Genomic DNA, 19,560 nt, shown 5'->3' with positions numbered 1-19,560 from the left:
AATATGAAGTGTAATTGAAGAGGAATGTTTCATGCAGCCTTTTTAAAACAATCGAACAAACCAAAGCAGCCATAATCTCACCAGGAGCTGTAATTGCTGTCACTGAAACGTTGACATTTCCCTTTCACATTTACTGGCCCTCGTTTCCACAGCATGTTGTGTATTTAACCAGTATGCTCTCGGTAATTTAGTTCACTACAGGTGCCCAGAATTAACGAAGATGCACAATGTGGTTTGTGAGGAAGGACAAATGGGTTTCTTTCTTTTTGCTGCTTCATTGTTCTTAAGTAAAAACTCTTGAGGGATTATTGGGTCCGAGGAGTTAAGTGGGCGGAGGTGAGGGATTATTGGGTGGAGTTTAATGTGTTAAAAGATAGATCTATGTTGTGAGTAACCTATATACCGAAGTGCCTGCTGTAGTCGTGATTGTCTTTTAGTTTGTCTTCATGTTCTGAATCATGCTATTGAATCACATTATCACCTCGAGAAAGCATTCAAGCCATGCGGTCTTGGGCGGGAGTTATCTATCTATGTCCTGCTGTCTGTCTCGTGTTCCTCGTCTCTCTGTCGTTAACGTTTATGCATTTTGTTGATTTGAGGTATCACTCATGTCCATAGCATAAACTGACATGAATGTTTTTTTCAGAACTCAAACCTCAAGTATATGCTACAGAACCAGGGATGCTTGCCTTAGCAAACACCACTAATTAGCCAAACAAACACTCCTGACGGATGCAATTTAAACTGTTATTGTATTTCTAATTGCAGCAAATTGGTACCGGGTGCCTTGGATTGGTCTAGAGTTTGATGCATGTGGTTTGCCTTGAGAACACAAACTGTGTGGTATTTCTCTCAGGATACAGGATGGGTCGAACCTCTTGAAACTTTACACAAATACTCAAAACTATGAGAAATTCTGTAATCACGCAAAACTGAGCGCTGGTCAGATGCCACAAGGTAAACTGTAGCGAGAGCGTGTGAGAGTTTAGAGTTTATCTGTATGAGCAGCTTTGATCCACTGAACTCACAGATGAGAGCCCTATGATCGAATCCCTCACAGTAATCCAGAAAAAGTGCAGCAATCAAAAAATGACGTTTTGAAAAGCACACGAACAGCTGGCAAAATCAGCCGCGGGTCTCATGAAACAATAACGATAACCGTTTTCATCCCATTATGTTTTTATTTTGAAATGTTGCTGCTCTGTTTTCCTTCTCGCCTGCTGTTAAAAAACATTTATGTTTTCCCCGACAGAAACGCACTCGCCTGTCCTTTTCACACAGCTATCTTTTGAAATCGAAGCATTTATCAAATTAACACACATGTACACATTTGACTGATGTGTGCAGAGCATGTTTACATGTTCTCGGAAATTAGCTTTTTGTCCTACTTGACCGCAGACAGAATGATGGATTATTTTTTCGTGCTTATGGTAGGTCATTGCAAGCCGTTCTGATGTGTTGCCAGTGTGGGATACAGTCTATATGATTACAGACCTGTTTCTATTTGGAGAGAAAGATGTTCGGGGTGTTGTGTGATATGGTTTTGTCTCGTGCACTCCAGATTTTTTTCTCATGATCCAGCTGCAGTTTCTTAATCCACTCCATTCATGTATACAAACATATCTGCAGGGCTTTATGATGACATATTTTCAGAACTAAAGAAGGATGTATTATTCAAATCGCCTGTATCAACTGAGTAACCTACATGAGAAGTGAAGATGACAATTTACAGGGTCACAAAAGTGTGTGATCCGCTTCAGGACTGAAATAGGCCAAGCTGACGATTTTAATTCATTGCATTGTATGTGGGGGGGGGGGAGTAATCAAAATAATTTTTTTTTCTTGTTGTAGTATTTTGTTTGTGATCTTTTGTATTATTGGTGATCTTTGTTTCTTTTTTTTTATTTCATCTTGTTTGTGTTTTGTTTGTTGGTTAGTAATCATGTATGTGGGAGTTTTATTGGTTTCTAGGAATCTTTGTGTTAAGACTTTGATTTCACTTGATTTGTGTTCATACCCTTTATTCTATATATTACTTATTCACTTCATGTTTACATGTCATGTATACTTGTAACAATGCGTACTATACAAAAATTACTTTTAGATCCCTTATAAAGCCTATTTATCGAACCAACTAAAATTTGATTGAATTGATGTTTGCTATAATTAAATCCTTGTAACAATGCGTACTACTAACACAATTTATAACCATTTTAACAAAGATTTGTGATGGTCAACAAATGTGAAATGTTTTTAACTGGCAGTGATCCTACGTCAAAAAAAAAAAATACTTGTAACCTGTAAAATATATCAAAAAAAAATTATATTTAAGCTGCGAATGAACTATTTCTGAATATAATGTATAATATTCATAATTAATATTTAAAAAATATTCTAGTATTTTTCTAATTAGAATAATAGAGATATATAGATTAGTGCGTATATATATATTCTTATATATATAATCATAATATATGCTATCTATATTTAGAAAAAAACTACTAATAATTTTTAAGTATTAAATATATATATTCTCTACATATAGAAAATATGTATTTTGTAATTTATGTAATATATTTTTAATATATACTTTATATTTTTTATATGTAAAATGTTATTTTCCAAACTGCTTCCTGCATATTCCTTTTAAAAGATTTTTTTGAAAAATATTTGGATTGGATTTTTTTCTTTTTCTTGTTTTTTTTCTTTTCATTGCAACTGGACATTTTTACTTTTTGACAACACGGGATTTGTTCAAAAATAATTCATAATAGAAGAGTCATAGGTTCATCAGTGTGTACAAATTGCATTTGTGATGCCCCCTTTGACATCTTAAACATTATGCATAATATGCTGTATTAAATGTGTATCCTGATGGTTGTGTGTGCTCCAGGTGTTTAACTGCCTATCCTTTTCTCTTTCACAGCTCTGTATTCCATCATTCTGTTCTGCGTCTTTCTCTGGATCCCCTTTGTGTATTTCTACTATGAGGAGAAAGATGAAGACAACAGCAACAAGTGCTTGGTAAACCTGACACTCCTTCTTGTCTATCTAGTACACCCGTGTGCTATTTAAAAACAGATTGTCTTTTTCAGTCTTACAAGATAATTCACACACAAAACAAAATGAAAAACTAGGTGGGAAAAGAGCTACGTTAAGCATTGTAGTCAATAAATAATGTGGACTATTACTAGTATGTAAAGCAAGGCTGTGCTGTCTTCTACGGTTAGAAAAGTTAGAATGAATCATCTCAACAGAAAATGCCCTGTGAAGTATTGCTAAGTGATATTTGATTTGCTGATTACAGGTTATGGCAGTTCATTTTATAATAACCCAGTGAGTTCACATAGACTCCATCTGCAAAAGAGTTGACTGCGCCATTGAGGTAATAAAGTGATGAAAAAATCAATTCTACTCACTATATTGCTGCCTCACTTAACAAATGTCAAATAGTTTTCTCTAAGGACACCACAGAGATGTGCAAAATTACATGCTGAGGAGCTTGCCTCCATTTCTAGAAGTTATTTAGATCTCTTTCCAAACTTTTCACTCCTCCTTCTCCTTTGAAACACTCAGAAGTGGCTTCGTTTCCAAAACTGTAGAGCCTCCTATGTAGGCAGCATTTTTAAAGCATCATGGGTGCTGTCCTGAGAGGGAGGCAGGATGATTACGCTGCCTTCTTTTTTAGGGCCAATTTTCACCACGGTAGCATTATATCCTTCATGGAAAAATATAAACCTATAAATGCATTAATTAATTTAATTTGAATTTTAATTTAATTTAATTGAATTGAATTTAATTTAATTTTAATTGAATTGAATTGAATTGAATTTAGTTTAGTTTAGTTTTGTTATTCTTATTTTATTTTATTTATTTGGTTTTTATATATTAAATTTTGGGAATTCAGGGATGTAATTTAATAATGTAAATTAATTTAATTTATTTATTTTATTTTATTATTTCTTTGATTTTATTTTATTTTATTCTATTTACCCTTTAATAATTTAATTTTACTATTTTACTGATTGATTGTTGTATTTTTATTATTTTATTTTATTTTATTTTATTCTTTTTAATTTTTTTTATTTTGTTTTATTTTTTTTTGTTGTATTTTTTTTTCTATTGAAAAAAAATTACGTTTTTGTTCAAACTTTAATCTTTAAAAAATCTATTAATATGTGCCTAATTAGAAATTTGATATTTACTGTTTATCTAGATTTATGTCTGCGGTTTATATGATATGATATATGATTATATTTAAAATGTAAAATTTTTCAAAAGAAAATAGTTGACTTTTTTTTAACTTATACGTTTTAAGTAAACTTATTGGAGTATCACATTGTTACTTTAGCAACAAGCTAATTGCAGAACTAACTCACAGTGAGAATAGTTAGAGGTCTCCTGACAGCGTAGTGACGACTTATAACCTGCCTATGTTTGTAAGCTGCAACACAAAGATTGCCTCATTAATGTAGAATGTTACCGCAGTCAAATCAGTCATGGGTTCCATTTTCACTTAGGACACATCGGCATTAGCTCAGGTTTTGTGGGGCCACGAGAACAGAGAACCACAATGTGTTCACACAGCGAGAGGACTGAACTAGGGAGAACTGGTGTTGTTCTGACTGTTATAAAGACGTGCACTGCAAATATATTAATTATACTCTAGCCTCCAAAGCCCATTATATCCATGAAGCGTAATTTATCACGGATTGATGACTTGATGAATGCAAGGTTGATACAACCTGTTTTTTTTTTTTTTTTTTTTTATTCTCTCCTTACAGCAAGTGAAAAATGCACTGAAGTATACAGTAGGATTTGTGGATTGTTGTAGTCAGTGCGGCTTTTTGTTTTTCGGGTAAGTCAATTTGTGTGGCTTTGATTGGTCTTCGGTGAAGTCTGATATTGTGGGATGATAGTATTCTGTGTGTTGTGAAGAAGAGGTCGGTTGTGAGAGCGTTACTATATCATTCACTCGTCATTAGTCAACTACACTGGGTACAGCAGGCCGTGTGAAGCATGCTGGGAAACTTGTTGAACAGGAATACTGATCATAACCAGTATTTGATGATTTTATACTAAAATTACCTTTGTGGAATTGGAGAATAAAACTGTAGCTACAATCTGGAGGTAGCCATATATTAGTTTAGAAAGCATGATGTCTCTACAGGGGGCACATCAATTGCTTATAATATTACATTTCTGGTTGATTTCTTTGTTATTTGGAATACAAAGGGCTCTAGCCAGAACTTAGTTCAGCACCAATAATTGCAACAGTTTTAGATCAGTGGATTCTACTCACAGACTAATGTCAATATATTAGACTATTGTAGTTATATATTAAATATGAAACGTTTTATTTCTAGAGAGTCAGAGAGCTCAACATCTACAGCACGACATTAAATTAAAATTAACTTAAAATCATAATTGAGCCTATATTATGCTTGCTCCTGATCTTATTGTGTATGATTCCTGAATCAGGGTGAACCCAAATTTAAATATGGGTGTTTTTGTTGGTGTTTTGTTGTTTTTTCAGGGTGAACCCAAATTTAAATATGGGAGAGCTTTTTTAACATTGTTACTATATTCTGTTGTGTTTTTTTGATTGTTGAAATTTTGTTATTTTTCCTTTTTATTTTTTTTTTATTGTTAAAATGTTCTAGTTGTGAATTTTTATTTGATGTTTATTGGGAACATTTTTTTTTTTAAATTTAAGATCATATTTTGTGTTTTTACAAGACCTTGTGGCGTCATTATTTAAGCCATTTTCAAGACCTTTCAGTTTTTTTTTTTTTTTCGTCGAGCCGTGTAACAATTTCTTGTCCAATTGTTAACCCAACTAAAAACCAACATAAAGTCTAAATGTGTAGAGATACATGGCATGGCTTTGTGCCATTTAACCTCGAGTTTATACTTTTTGTTCTCAGCAGTGCTCGTGCAGCATAAACATAATGGATTTTCTTTGCTGCTGCAAGAATACTAAAAACTCCCCGTCTGTTAAATCACCAGGTCATATAATTTACAATGTGCTCTCAACCATTAAATAGTGTTTCCTGTGGGGCAGGATACCTTCATCACACCCTTCATGTCATATAGACCCAGTGGGATGGGTTACTTTGATCGCAGAATGGGAAGAGGGACATGCCGTGGAGACAAAATTTAAAAGTAAAAGTGGGGATAGCACTTCGGACAGAAGCAATTTGGTGTTCATTTTACTTTTTGAACTAGTGCAGTGTTTTACCAAGAGTATTGTGTCTCAGGGTTCCTGAAGTGGGAGGACATGATGGCCTTTTCCATCGTCTTTTTTTTTTCAGGGTGAGACTCAGAGTCCCTGTGTTTGTGATTGTTCATTTGGAGAGTGACTTCTTTTTGTTTGCCTGTTGTGATTGGTCTGCGCTAAGAATGGGACTTATAAATGGAGAGCTGACCCTTCCCAGCCTCTGTAGTCTCATTCAATCTATCGTACCCGTCGAAATGTCTGGAGAGCTCTAAGTGCACTCTATCAATGCCGTACTTGGTCTAAGCTCTAGACACACGGGCCTTGTCCCAAATGGATGTCTTCATGTGGACCTGCATTCACGTGGCCTTCTCTAGTGCGTGTCTGTGAAGTCCACGAGACCGTAAAGTGTCCCATTTGTCATTTTAGGTTTCAAAAGGGTGCTCACGAGGACATCTGAGACAGATTCTAAGTCAATAGATCGCATTTGGCCTATTAGCCTGCAATTAGCCACCAGTCGTTGCTTACAAATTAGGCTGTGTGCTTTTAATTTAGTGTCTAATGCGATATCATTCAACTGGCCGAGTGGAAGTTAACTATAGACAGTGAGTTTGGCTGACATAGTATTTTGGACCGATGGCAAACGACAGGGAAAGTGAACACAAAGGTCAGATACGTGTTAAGTCTTTGAGCTTGTGTACCTTTGCATAAACCTTCACGGAGTTCTTGGTCGATTTATGAAACCGCGTCCTGCTGAGTGTACAGGTTACAACATAATTTACTGACACCCCTAAAAGATGACATTTTCATGCACGACGCAGCATTGCTGAAATGACATGATATTCAGACAAATAAATATTGAAAATAAATCTAAGTGTGCATATGCTGTATATCAGTATTAATAGTAAAATGTATTATAAGTACCTATGTAATAATAATAATAATTTAACTTTGTTACATTATATTTATATATTTTTGAATAAAATTGTTTCATTTAGATTTTAGCTGTTCAGCCCTAATATTTTTTCACATTAATTTAATGTATATCAATTTTAATTAATATACATTCACATAAATTTTTGCCTGTTTGACTTGCATATTTGCACCATTATTATTTTTGTAATAAGAAATGGTCAGGCGAAAGAAAGAGTCATATATAAGTTATAATTGCTTGAGATACAAATTATAGAATTGATACAGACTCAAACCAAACCTTACGGTTAAAACTCAGGATTTTTTTCAGACCAGCTATAGCTTGAGGTATTTGCTTATGCAACCTAACCCTGTGAGTGATGTTCTTTTCATTGGAGATGACTGGCTTTCTTCGTGTTGCAGATATTTACTCAGAATGTGAGCATACTGTATTCTTAGTTGCTTTTAAAGCTTGCGGCGATACATCGCATGAGCTGTATACAAGGATCTCTACATGATAGTTCACAGTAAACACACTCATGCCATCAACCACAGACATAAACATATATATACATACATGTACAAGACATTTTACCTTTTTAAGTAAAAGTCCCCTACTTAAAGTTTTATTTTTTTAAATGATATGTACTGACATAAGATGAAGACTCCTGCTTTATCAGTGGCCTAGAAAAAGTTTTATTCTACACAAAGGTGGTCACCTGTTGTAGGCCTAATGTGTTCCACCATGTTAACTATCGGAATGTTAATCAATTTATCTTATAATTTTGTTTTAAAATTTATTTTTTTTAAATCAAAAGAACATTCTTTATAACTCTAGTCTAGACATTAAATATATTTATATTTAATTTATATAATAAATTGTATAGCAGAACTTTGAAATTAATTTTTTTTTGTTGTTTTTGCATTCATGATAGATTATGTTTTTTTATTTATATTTTTTGTTGATATTTTTATTTGTGTATGTGTCGTCGATAATCGTTAGTTAACCTATAAAAACAGATGAGATTATATTCTATTAATCATAATAATAAATTGTTTATTTTAGTATTATTGTTTTATTTTTTTTATTGCATATTGTTCTATTGTAATTTTGTACATTCGATTGAAGAGTTTGTGTTTACTTTATGACCTTGTATGCTGTAATTTATTTATTTTTTTTTGTATATTGTAAGTCTCAGTGTGTACTGTATGTAGCCATTGAGTGTCAGATAGTTGTTGAAATCAGTTCAAAAGTTTTGTGTTTTTTTTTTTTTTTTTTTGAGAAATTAATACTTTTAATTGGCATTAAATTGATCAAAATTAAAAGTAGATTTATAATGTAACATGAGATTTCTTTTTTTGAAAACTTTTTGTTCATTTAAGAATCCTGGGGGGAAAAAAGTGTTGTTGTTTCCACAAAAATATTAAGCAGCACAACTTTTTAACACTGATAATAATAAGAAATATTTCTTGAAAAGCAAATGATTTCTGATGATTGGGAAATTCAGCCTTGTCATCACAGGAATAAATAACATTCTAAAATATAAAAATAGAAACAGTTAGAAATCTTACCAATCCCAAACTTTTAAATGGTAGTCTGTAAATGATGATATCATGACATATATGAATTTCTTTTTCAGGACATTTGTTCCGTTGGAATCTCCGCCCAACCAGAACTCTACTCAGTGGGAGAAGGTGCAGTATCTGTTTGAGGAGCTGGGCAGCAGCCGTAAGTACCATAAAGGCCTCTTTAGGTGAAATTGCAGCTCAGTTTTACTGACACTTGCAAAGAAAACGGCAAAAAGAGCTTTGTTGAAGCCTTCCGGGGCCACAACACCAGAGCGACAGGCGCTTTTTAGAGAGAGACTGATGCTGCCAAGCCACGAGCAGAGGTGATGTGTTGGTTTGGCAGCAATGACATTTAGCCTCGTCAATGTCAACAGACCTCATTGTGCTACCTAAATTTGCTGTCTTAAAAAAGGAAAGGCCTGGCTGCTTTTGACATGTCAATCAGGTATTCCATTTGAAGCAGGAGTGGCAGGCCCATGTTTGCACTTTAATATATATCTAGGATGATATATATGAGATATATATAAATATATATATATATATATATATATATTATATATCTTAAACCTAAAAAGGTAGTTGCCAATGCAACATTTCTTATTGCACTAACTTGAAATAACTTAAATAAGTAAAAATAAAACTGAATGAAAACTAAAAATCAAGAACTATAAATGGACATATCTTAAAAAAAATAAAATAAAATAAAAAATGACTAAAACTTTAACTGAATTAAAATGAAAACAGAACATAAAAAAACTCCCAACCCTAACAAAATAATAATAAACACTATTAATTGATTTTGTTTTAATATGTTGTATTTGTGTTTAAATTTAAGTTTGCAAGAAAATAGTGCCCTAAAGTATAAAAATCCATGAGGTATTCACTCTGCCGGGTATGATGGATAATCCCTTTTCTAATTTTCTTTTTTTCTGTATAGTTAAGTGTCTGGCTGAGCAAAAGAAAATAAGTCTATGGAAAGGAAGCTCCTACTGTATATTATGTCCAATGTCCTTGTTTGAGTATTTTTGTGTCGGTGTTCTCTAGAGCCTTTCTTATCATCTTCTAAAGGCTCATTTGAAGGTCAAATAACAAGTAACATCATTTTTCCTTCCAGTTAAAGTAATTTTTGTGCCATGTTTTGTTTTGCTCTGAAAAAACAAGTGTGATTTGCCAACACCATGGTGTTCCTTCAGAGAAGTTCCCTTGTTAGGTTGGGTCATGACTTTTGCTTCACTTTCCCTTGAAGACCCTCAAATTGGCAGGAATGAAGCCACTAAGGAAGCCATCCTAATCCAGTAAGTCTGTGACTCTTTGAGACAGTGCCTGATTCCTGTGGGGGGGTCTTAGAGCTGTCATTGGCCCTTCCCAGCAGCCCTGGCTCAATGAATGGAAATCAAGCAAAAAGTCTTGATGGATGGAACATCAGATAAAGGAAACAGAAACAGGAACCTTTTGAAACAGGCTTGTTTGTCAAAATCTGCAGCAGAATTTGAGGTTTGAGGTTGACGGTCGTGGTACCCCACTGCTCATCCCTACTTCACCTGTAAAATTAATAACAAGACCCTGTGTGCTATATAAGCAGGGTTATCATGTCCCTGAGAAGCCTCAGCTGCTGAAGGAGCATCTTGACCCAAGCGGCAAGACATGCTGATGAATTCCACCCAGTGTCATTGCAGAGCCATGGTTGTCCATTGCCAATTCTTCAGATATGCAGCAGTTCACTTGCCTGTTCCCCCATGTGAAACAGACATAAAATGTAAACCGAATGCAATACCCGATTCCCCATTAGCGGGTAAGACTGGGGCGAGATGGCGAGGAAGCGTGCAGAAGGGTAGACAGCTGGAGATCTGATCTTATCACAGATATAGGCTTGAAAAAAAGTCTCCACTTAATTATGTAGCGGAGCCCTGGACCCAGAATCCACTCAGACAGCTCTTGTTCTCTGATTTACCTTCCCACTGAGCCGAATGTGTTTCAGTGAGAGTCACATTTTAAATTGGAGGCACCAGCTACGGTGAATCAAATTTAGATTTGATGACATCATTTTGCATTCATATCTGTTCAGATCTGTTTTAAGGATGTAGAAAACAACAGGTTTTTCGGAAACCTCAAAATGAATATCTATTTTGAACATATAACGTTGTGATGCCTGAATTCACTCGTAGCATTTAAATGATTTATTTTTGTTTGTAATGTTTTTTTGTTTTTGTTAACACTAGATTGGAGAGAATTTTAATATTGACTGTTTATTCTTTATTGGCTATAACATGAATATAATCATTTTACATTTAGATTACCTTTGCAGTCATCTAACATTTATTTTGCATTATGTTATTCTTTTAAAACATTAGTAATTTAATAATATTGTTAAACATATAATCTCATAATTAATAGCCATTTTTCATTCTGTACATTATAATGTTGTGATGCCTAAATTCAATTACAGCATTTCACTGATTGATTTTAGATTCAATGTGTTTTTTTTTTGTTGTTGTTGTTTTTTATTTAATAAGAATTATATAGGATTTTAATGTTGTATGTTTATTCTTTATTGGCTAACATCAATATAATTATTTTACATTTAGATTACCTATTATATAGTCTAGCGTTTATTTAGTCTTAAGTTAATCTTTAAAAACACTGTTAATTTAATAATATTGTTAAATATGTCTTTAGCGAATCTCAAATATAATATTATAATGTGATGCCTTGTATTTAAATGTTTTGTTTTTTATTTATTTAGATTTTTAATGTTGTCTGTTTGTTCTTTGTTCGCTAACATGAATATAATTTTCAGTATTAGTCAGAATTTTAATATTGGTGACTCTGTCTGTACAAGAATAGCTAGCGACCTATTATATATAGGCCTAGCATATGGCTATGCTAAAAATATAAATAATATTAAGATAGATCTCTCTCAATCAAAATAGTTGAGAGCGTATTCTGTAGTGCATATAATGCATTGAGGTTTACGCCACTTTTATTCGATAATGTTTCTGTCGGTAATTGTATGGGAGCAGCGTGTTTTCTCTTTTTCTGTAATTCAGAATCCAGTGAGTGAGTTGGCTTTAGCAGGCTGCTTTCCATCTCCATGAGGTTATCATAGCAAGCTCATGTTGTGAATACCGCAGCTAAGAGCTCTTTAATATACACTTCTCAGTGGCAGCGGTCTCCTCTGCGCACATAAGCCCGAGGTGCTCCGTGCATGTCGAGATAAGGGCCTCCACTCTCTCCGAGTGCCGAGGAATCAGCCGCTAGAGCAGCTGTGGAGCAGCCTCAGATAATAAACAATATATTCTCTGTCCAATCCCTCAGAAAGTCTTCCGGGGAAGCGACGGAAAACGCAGGTCTTCCTGCATTGTGAGGAGTTCATAAACAGAGCAGCTTTCCATACCAAACACGCACGCCATTGTCTCCGGCATCATGCCTGTGCCACTTAACAAAAGCTGGGACATCACAAAGGGAAACACCTATTCAGATGTAAATGCTCATTTCAGCCATCAGACATCAAAGCATCTCTTCTTTTTATATTCTTCCGTTTGCTACATTAGGAAGCAGGAGTGTAATCATCTTCATTTCTTCTCATTGGCTTTTGTGTCCTGGGGCTTTTTGTGTATGAAGCATGGTGGGTGGCGCAGCAAACACTTCTCAGACTTCATGTGGTTCAACAAAATGGAAAGAAGTCATTTTGTGAGTGATGTAAAGTAGTTCCTGAGGAAAATAAACAGAACAGTAGGTTGCATTCAATTGAGGTAGGCTGCAGGCAGACGGGGCTTTCTGGGCTCAGGGCTGCCAGGATGCTGTGTTTTGCTCCGCTGGGCCAGAGCTCAGAACCAGAGGAAAGGGAAATTGTGTGAGTTTGTGTGTGTTCAACTCTCTCGCTCCCTACGACAGGTGGGATCCTAACAGGGAGTGCGGTGGCGGTCACTTCCCATAAATCTGCCTCAGCTGGCCTCAGATCTGACAGCTGGCATCATGCCCTCTCCTCTTTTCACTCATTTTCCTCTTTTTTTTTTTTTTTTCTCTCTCTATCTCTCTCGGTTCCACGTTCCATCTTGTGTCTTGAGGACTAGGGATTCACAAAATGTCAAATGTACTTTACCAAGTCTGTACTAATATATATATATAATATATATATATATAATATGATATAGTCAAGCCATATCACAGCATAATATACATTTGGAATGGTGCCTGTCAAATTACAGATATTTGGAATGTGAGCAGTCAAGCCATTCACAGCAAAAATACAGGTGTGTTGTTTTTAAATTGTTTAAGTGTGGTGAGACTTGTAGGCTAGTTTTTACACTTAAAACATAATTCAGCATTTTTTATTTTACTGCACACATTGTATATATTCAGCATACTTTACAGGTCCTTCTCAAAAAATTAGCATATTGTGAAAAAGTTCGTTATTTTCCATAATGTAATGATAAAAATTAAACTTTCATATATTTTAGATTCATTGCACACCAACTGAAATATTTCAGGTCTTTTTATTGTTTTAATACTGATGGTTTTGGCATACAGCTCATGAAAACCCAAAATTCCTATCTCAAAAATTAGCATATTTCATCCGACCAATAAAAGCAAAAGTGTTTTTAATACAAAAAAGTCAACCTTCAAATAATTATGTTCAGTTATGCACTCAATACTTGGTCGGGAATCCTTTTGCAGAAATGACTGCTTCAATGCGGCGTGGCATGGAGGCAATCAGCCTGTGGCACTGCTGAGGTGTTATGGAGGTCCCAGGATGCTTCGATAGCGGCCTTACCCGTGGCTCATCCAGAGCGTGCCAGGTCTTGCGTCTCTCATAAACTTCTCTTCTCCAATATCCCACAGATTCTCTATGGGGTGATAAAACACAGTGGATCCTCTATGGGGTTCAGGTCAGGAGAGTTGGCAGGCCAATGATGGCCTTCTGGACAGCAGTCAGGTCAGCAGTCTTACCCATGATTGCGGTTTTGAGTAATGAACCAGGCTGGGAGTTTTGCAGGTGTTTAGAGTTAATTAGTTGATTCAGATGATTAGGTTAATAGCTCGTTTAGAGAACCTTTTCATGATATGCTAATTTTTTGAGATAGGAATTTGGGTTTTCATGAGCTGTATGCCAAAATCATCAGTATTAAAACAATAAAAGACCTGAAATATTTCAGTTGGTGTGCAATGAATCTAAAATATATGAAAGTTTAATTTTTATCATTACATTATGGAAAATAATGAACTTTTTCACAATATGCTAATTTTTTGAGAAGGACCTGTATATTCACTATATATTCATGAAACAAAAAGAGTTTGAATAATGAAGGTTATTTATTATACAGTATATATATAAATATATATATATATATATATATATATATGATATATATATATGATTTTTTTTCAATATCATTATTTAAAGGCCTTGTTTTAACATTTAAATAGAAAATAAATAAAATATAAATACAAAATTATATGTATGTATACAGTGTGTGTGTGTGTGTGTGTGTGTGTGTGTGTGTGTGTATTTAAATAATATATCAGTTATTGTATATATATTTAAATAATATATCAGTTATTGTATTTCTTGTTATTTGTTTATTTATTCTTTTTATTTCTAAATTTAATTTTTTTTCTTTAATCTACCTAATAAGTGTTTAAGGTACTCTTGCACTGTTTACTTATAAATTGTTATTTTTATGTATTATTATTATTATTTATCAACAACAACTGTATATACTGTTTACATTTTTCATTTGTTGTACTGTATATCTCATATTTTGTTTATTTATTATTTTTATTCAAGATAATTTACTTGAACAGTTACTTGATAAATGTGAAGATCAATGCTTAAATTTTTACTTAATTTACTTTTAAATTGAAATACGTTTAAAGCACTTTTATATTCCATAATATTTAATATATTCGTATATTAGTATTTATTATTGTTAATCATCAACAACAATATATATAATATAATATAATATAATATAATATAATATAATATAATATAATATAATATAATATAATATAATATAATATAATATATGATATAATATGATATAATATAATATAAAAAACTTTTTAAATAGAGCAGAATTTTTAGTAGCATATTAGCTTTTGCTGTGGTATCAAAAATTGTGAAATTTTACTAGTATTGATATCAACTACTAAATAAAACACATTTTTATTGAAAAACTTTCCTGAACGTCCTTTATATTTTCAGCATGTCATTGGGACTATTAAAATTTAGAGGGCAAAAACTTTGCTGACCTTTCAGTAACTATGTCAGAGTAAGAGGAGGTTGAGAGAAATGATAGTAAGAGAGGAGAGAAGATGAGGTGCATTGAGGAATTTCCCTGGGGGGCAGGAACTGCTCTGAATATCTGGCGTATGACCAAAACTTAACAGAGCTCTGCTTTTGGCCCATGTCATAAATAAATGTCCCCTCTGTCTTGCAGATGGCCTGGCCGCCCTGTCGTTCTCCATCAGCTCGCTCACCTTGATTGGCATGCTGGCAGTGATCACATACACGGTGAGTGGCCAACAGAGAATTGGTAATGGTGGGTGGTTACTTGTGCCCCATCGATTTGTATGCCTTAAAGAGGGTTGTGTGGAGAGACTGCTCTGCACTGTCGTAGGAAAGCAGTTTTAGACATAATATGCAGGTTTCTGCCCACAATTTAAGTATGCCACACGTTAATTCTGTTTGTCTGTTCTTTTATAGGTAGAAGTGTGTAATTTCTGTACCACTAGTATCACAAAATTGCAAAAACGCTGCCTTTACAGATAGTCCCGTCCTAAACTCATGCCATTGGTTGAACCAGTATCAGTGTTTTGAGTATGTAATGACAACAACTAGAAAGTGTTTATTGCAATTATAGATGTGTAAGAGAATAGTTTTCCTGAAGTGACTGTAGAGTCCAGATAGGTTATCTTCATGCGTAGGTTTCTCATAAAGCCACCTGTATGGAAACAGTCTTTGATTGTAGTCATCCTGAAAGATGAAGTGGCCCCTCAATGTTTGAAATGTTTTGTGATTCTTGCGTTTTGGCCTGCAATCGCTCAAAATGGCATGCTGTCATTTCTCACCGATGTGTGTGGACGTGTGCCTGAGATGTCGTAGTGATGTATATGCCCTGTTATCTCTCTTCTATTTATATATCTGAGCCTGAAGGCCATTAATAAATGCCCATATTCTGATTCCTTCAGCATACTGTAGCTGTTCTATTCGAATAAGATAAATTGATTGTACTGTAACACTTGTTAATGTCATCCATTTTTCATCGCCAACATCATGAGTAACCAGGCTATGAGAATCTCCGTTTTATCCGGGATTGAAGAAAATGTTGTGGAATATCTTGCACTGTGGCACACCATTTTTAAATAATTATTTAAATATTTAATTTGAAATAAAGGCGCATATTCAACAGCATAACCATTTTGCAGTGATAATTTTTTTTGTGAATTATGAAATGGTGTTTGTGTGGGTGTGCTTATGTATAATTTTAGATGCTTAATATTTTGTGATTTTTTTTTTCAGGATTCTTTATATGAATAAAAAGTTGAAAGGAATAGCATTTAATTAAAATAGAAATGTAACAATATACACTACCGTTCAAAAATTTGCAGTCAGGTTGCTTCCTTTTTCTTCCTTTTTTGAGAGAACTTTGGAATTTTATTCAGCAAGGATATATTACATTGATAAATGATATTTATCAATAAATGACTTGTATTGTTACAAAATATATATATTTTTTTAAATAAATGGTCTCCTTTTTAACATTTTATTCAACGCAAAATCCTAAAAAAGTATCACAATTTCCAAAATATTAATAATAATATTAATAATTAAGCAGCACAACTGTTTTCAACATTGATAATAAATCAGCATATTAAATGAACATAAGAGACTTCTTTAAATAACATTAAAAATCTTACTGTTCCCAGTCTTTAAAAATACATATATTAAACTCAAAATTAATGATTTAATGTTTTAAAAATTGTATATACAAACCATTAAATTAGCACATTTAGTTTTGTATATTAATTATGAAAATGCTGTAAGACGTACAATATTGGGTTACTGCTGCTATTAAGTCGCTGCTCAAAGTGTGTTTTTCACATAATTGTAGTACATAACAGAGACTTTCAGGCTGTTGAATACAGGCCTGTATTAAAAGGTTTGACAATTTTCAGAACACTCTGAGGATGATAATGCTCTCCTTTCTGACCTCGTGTTGTCAGAAGTTCAGAGAGTAGCTTATGGAGAAAGAAAGATTCCTAGTGTGCTGTTGTTTTTGATCTTCTCGGTTGTGGTACAGAGACTCAGAACCAATCAAAGATTTCTTGACAAAAACCATGGGTTCACTCACTCAGGCTGTCCTTATTGCACTTTCTCTTTCCTGCTGTTTCTTTTCTCACCCCTCCTCCCCTTCTACACCAATGAAGCCGAATCACCCATCCCCTCCAATCCAAGTTTCCAAAGCAATGGGTGATTTATCATACTGGCCTATGTGTTATTATTATGCATGATTAACCTAATGGAATCTAAGTGATGGGCGCCGTATGCAGCCGCGGTGTTGTCCAGGCTGGGCAGGTTAATTTATCATTGCTCTTTGAGCCAAGGTGGCCACTTGCTCTTAATTCAAACCACTGGCCGAGATGTAAACTCGTAATGACAACACCACGGCCGGCTGCATTTCAACTAAACGCTAAAGCAAGCATTTCAAACCTTCAGCACTTGCTGTTTTTGGCCAACATCACACTTTGCTGAGCTACTGGGAAATTAATATTCAACCTAAGCACATACAAACAGGAGCCTCGGCTTGTTAATAAGCCTCTGAAGTGCCATATGGTCAGGGCGGGTGAAGCTAACTTACCTATCCAATGCTTGGATGGCCAGCTCTTAAAAACAATCATGCTGGGAGTTTTAATCGTGCTTTTTAAGTGAAACAGCATGATGTTGCAAAAGTTTGGTTATTTCAGGCTGTTTGGGGGTGAATCACTTATTCAGGAAAATGCAGAAGAGCTCCTTCTAGGTAAATGTTGTTTGTTCTTTGAACTGAAGAAAGTGGTTTTGCACTTTTTTTTTCTCACTTCCTGCATGATGGCTCATATTTTGTTTAATCCTCAGAAGAGTGAATTCAAGCATTTTCATACTTCTTTTAAACCTTCCACCGACAGTTTTTAAAGTCTTTCACATCACTGTTGTGTACAGTATATGTCGGTTCTTGCCACTTTATTTGAAACTTTTCCCATTAGTAATCACCAGTCACCTTGAACTCGTTGTCACCTCAGCTGTGTTTATCATCTGAAAGGGCCCTCCTTTTTTGACACCTTTATGTACTCGTAGACCCTCCTTTGTCCTGCTCCAAAAAGCCTTTATCACCCTCAATGTTATGAGGTGCAAAAGTGTGTTTTATGCTTGATCTGTTCTGCTCAAAGCAGTTCCTGACCTCCCAAAGTCTAAACCGGTTGCTGTGCTTGAGTAGTTTTAGACATCAAAAATGCCACTTGCATTCTCACTTGAACCCATTTAACATCCTTCATTGGCTAATGTAGATGCTGAGGTCTTATATCAAGCTTATTTTGGCTGCTGGTGTGACGTTACAATGAAAATTATTGACCTGCTGACTTTTTAATGTGCATGTAATATTTGCATATGCATATGAGCATATATCACGGCTCTTTGATCTATCCGCTTGACCGTGGGCCGTCTCGGTCCCTGTGCTGCGTGACACAGAGCGGTGATTTAAAAGTCTGGCTGGCTCGCTGACATTCAGCCCTGGAGAGTTCCTCTGGCTCTTAAATCTGCAGCCCAAAGATGCTGATTCCCAACGAGAGGGTGACCGCATTAATTTCCACTGATTTAATCATAGTGCTGCAAAAATGACCTGTGACTGGCAAGAGAGCCTCTTCCTCCTCCTCACCGTCTTCTGAGGAGCCACTTCAACAACAAATGCCTCAATTTAAATTTTCTCAGGTCTCCTCTTTTATGCCTTTTTTCAGTATCTCAGTCATGGGATTCTTGAGATCAGCACCCAGAACCAGAGCTACAGCATGCGTTTTATAAAACGTTTTAGATATTATATTAATTTAGTTTTCACCATGACAATGACACCGATGTGTTTATCTCTAACACAATGTGCTCCACACCTGCATGGACGGTGTAAATTGACAGTGTTATATTTACAAAGCAACAGCAAATAGAATTAGCCTCTCATTCCCAGCAGTGTTACATGTTTGTATTTAATTTACAGACAACAAAAGGGACAGAAGAAATACTGCAACACCATCTGGCAGAAGACCATTGCTTGTTGCATGATGAATTCTCCATACATCTGTTTGCATTTTTGTTTTGACAGTTTTACTTACTGTCTGTGTCCATATTATGCTTTTGTGACATTATTTGCATAATTACAGGATGCTCCACTGACATTAAAAACATGATTTGATGTTCATTTAAATGACCTCAAAAACAAAGTTAAAGTTTGAGCTGTTAACTCAACATAATCAAACAGCTTCATGGTTGTGGAAATTTCATGTGGGGATTCATTTTTTTTATTTTTTATTATCTCATAATGCCATGACTTTATTCTAAAAATATCTAATGTTATGACTTAATTATCTAGAACTTTATTTTCACAAAAATGACTATTATGAGATTATTCTCAAAACACTGAAACATTAATTTCCAAATTTAAATAATAGAAATTTGTGAATGTACATTTTTGGTTTAAATATTTTTTTTTTCCCCCAGAAGAAACTCGTAGTCTTGTGGCAGAGCCACAAAAAGCGCACATTTTTCCCAAGCAGGCTGTTGAACAAAAGCATCCTTGTGTAAGGGGGTGTACGCCTCCACTTTTACTCTTCTCTCT

At 34.5% G+C, this 19,560-nt stretch overlaps 1 pseudogene; it reads left to right on the top strand.

Annotated features, from left to right (window-relative positions):
* The window catches only part of LOC109057631, an 80,063-nt pseudogene that overhangs the window by 18,702 nt on the left and 41,801 nt on the right, over positions 1-19,560 (top strand).

Source organism: Cyprinus carpio, chromosome A13 (genome assembly GCF_018340385.1).
Source record: "Cyprinus carpio isolate SPL01 chromosome A13, ASM1834038v1, whole genome shotgun sequence".
NCBI lineage: Eukaryota > Metazoa > Chordata > Actinopteri > Cypriniformes > Cyprinidae > Cyprinus > Cyprinus carpio.
This window is presented reverse-complemented; position numbering and strand designations above follow the sequence as displayed.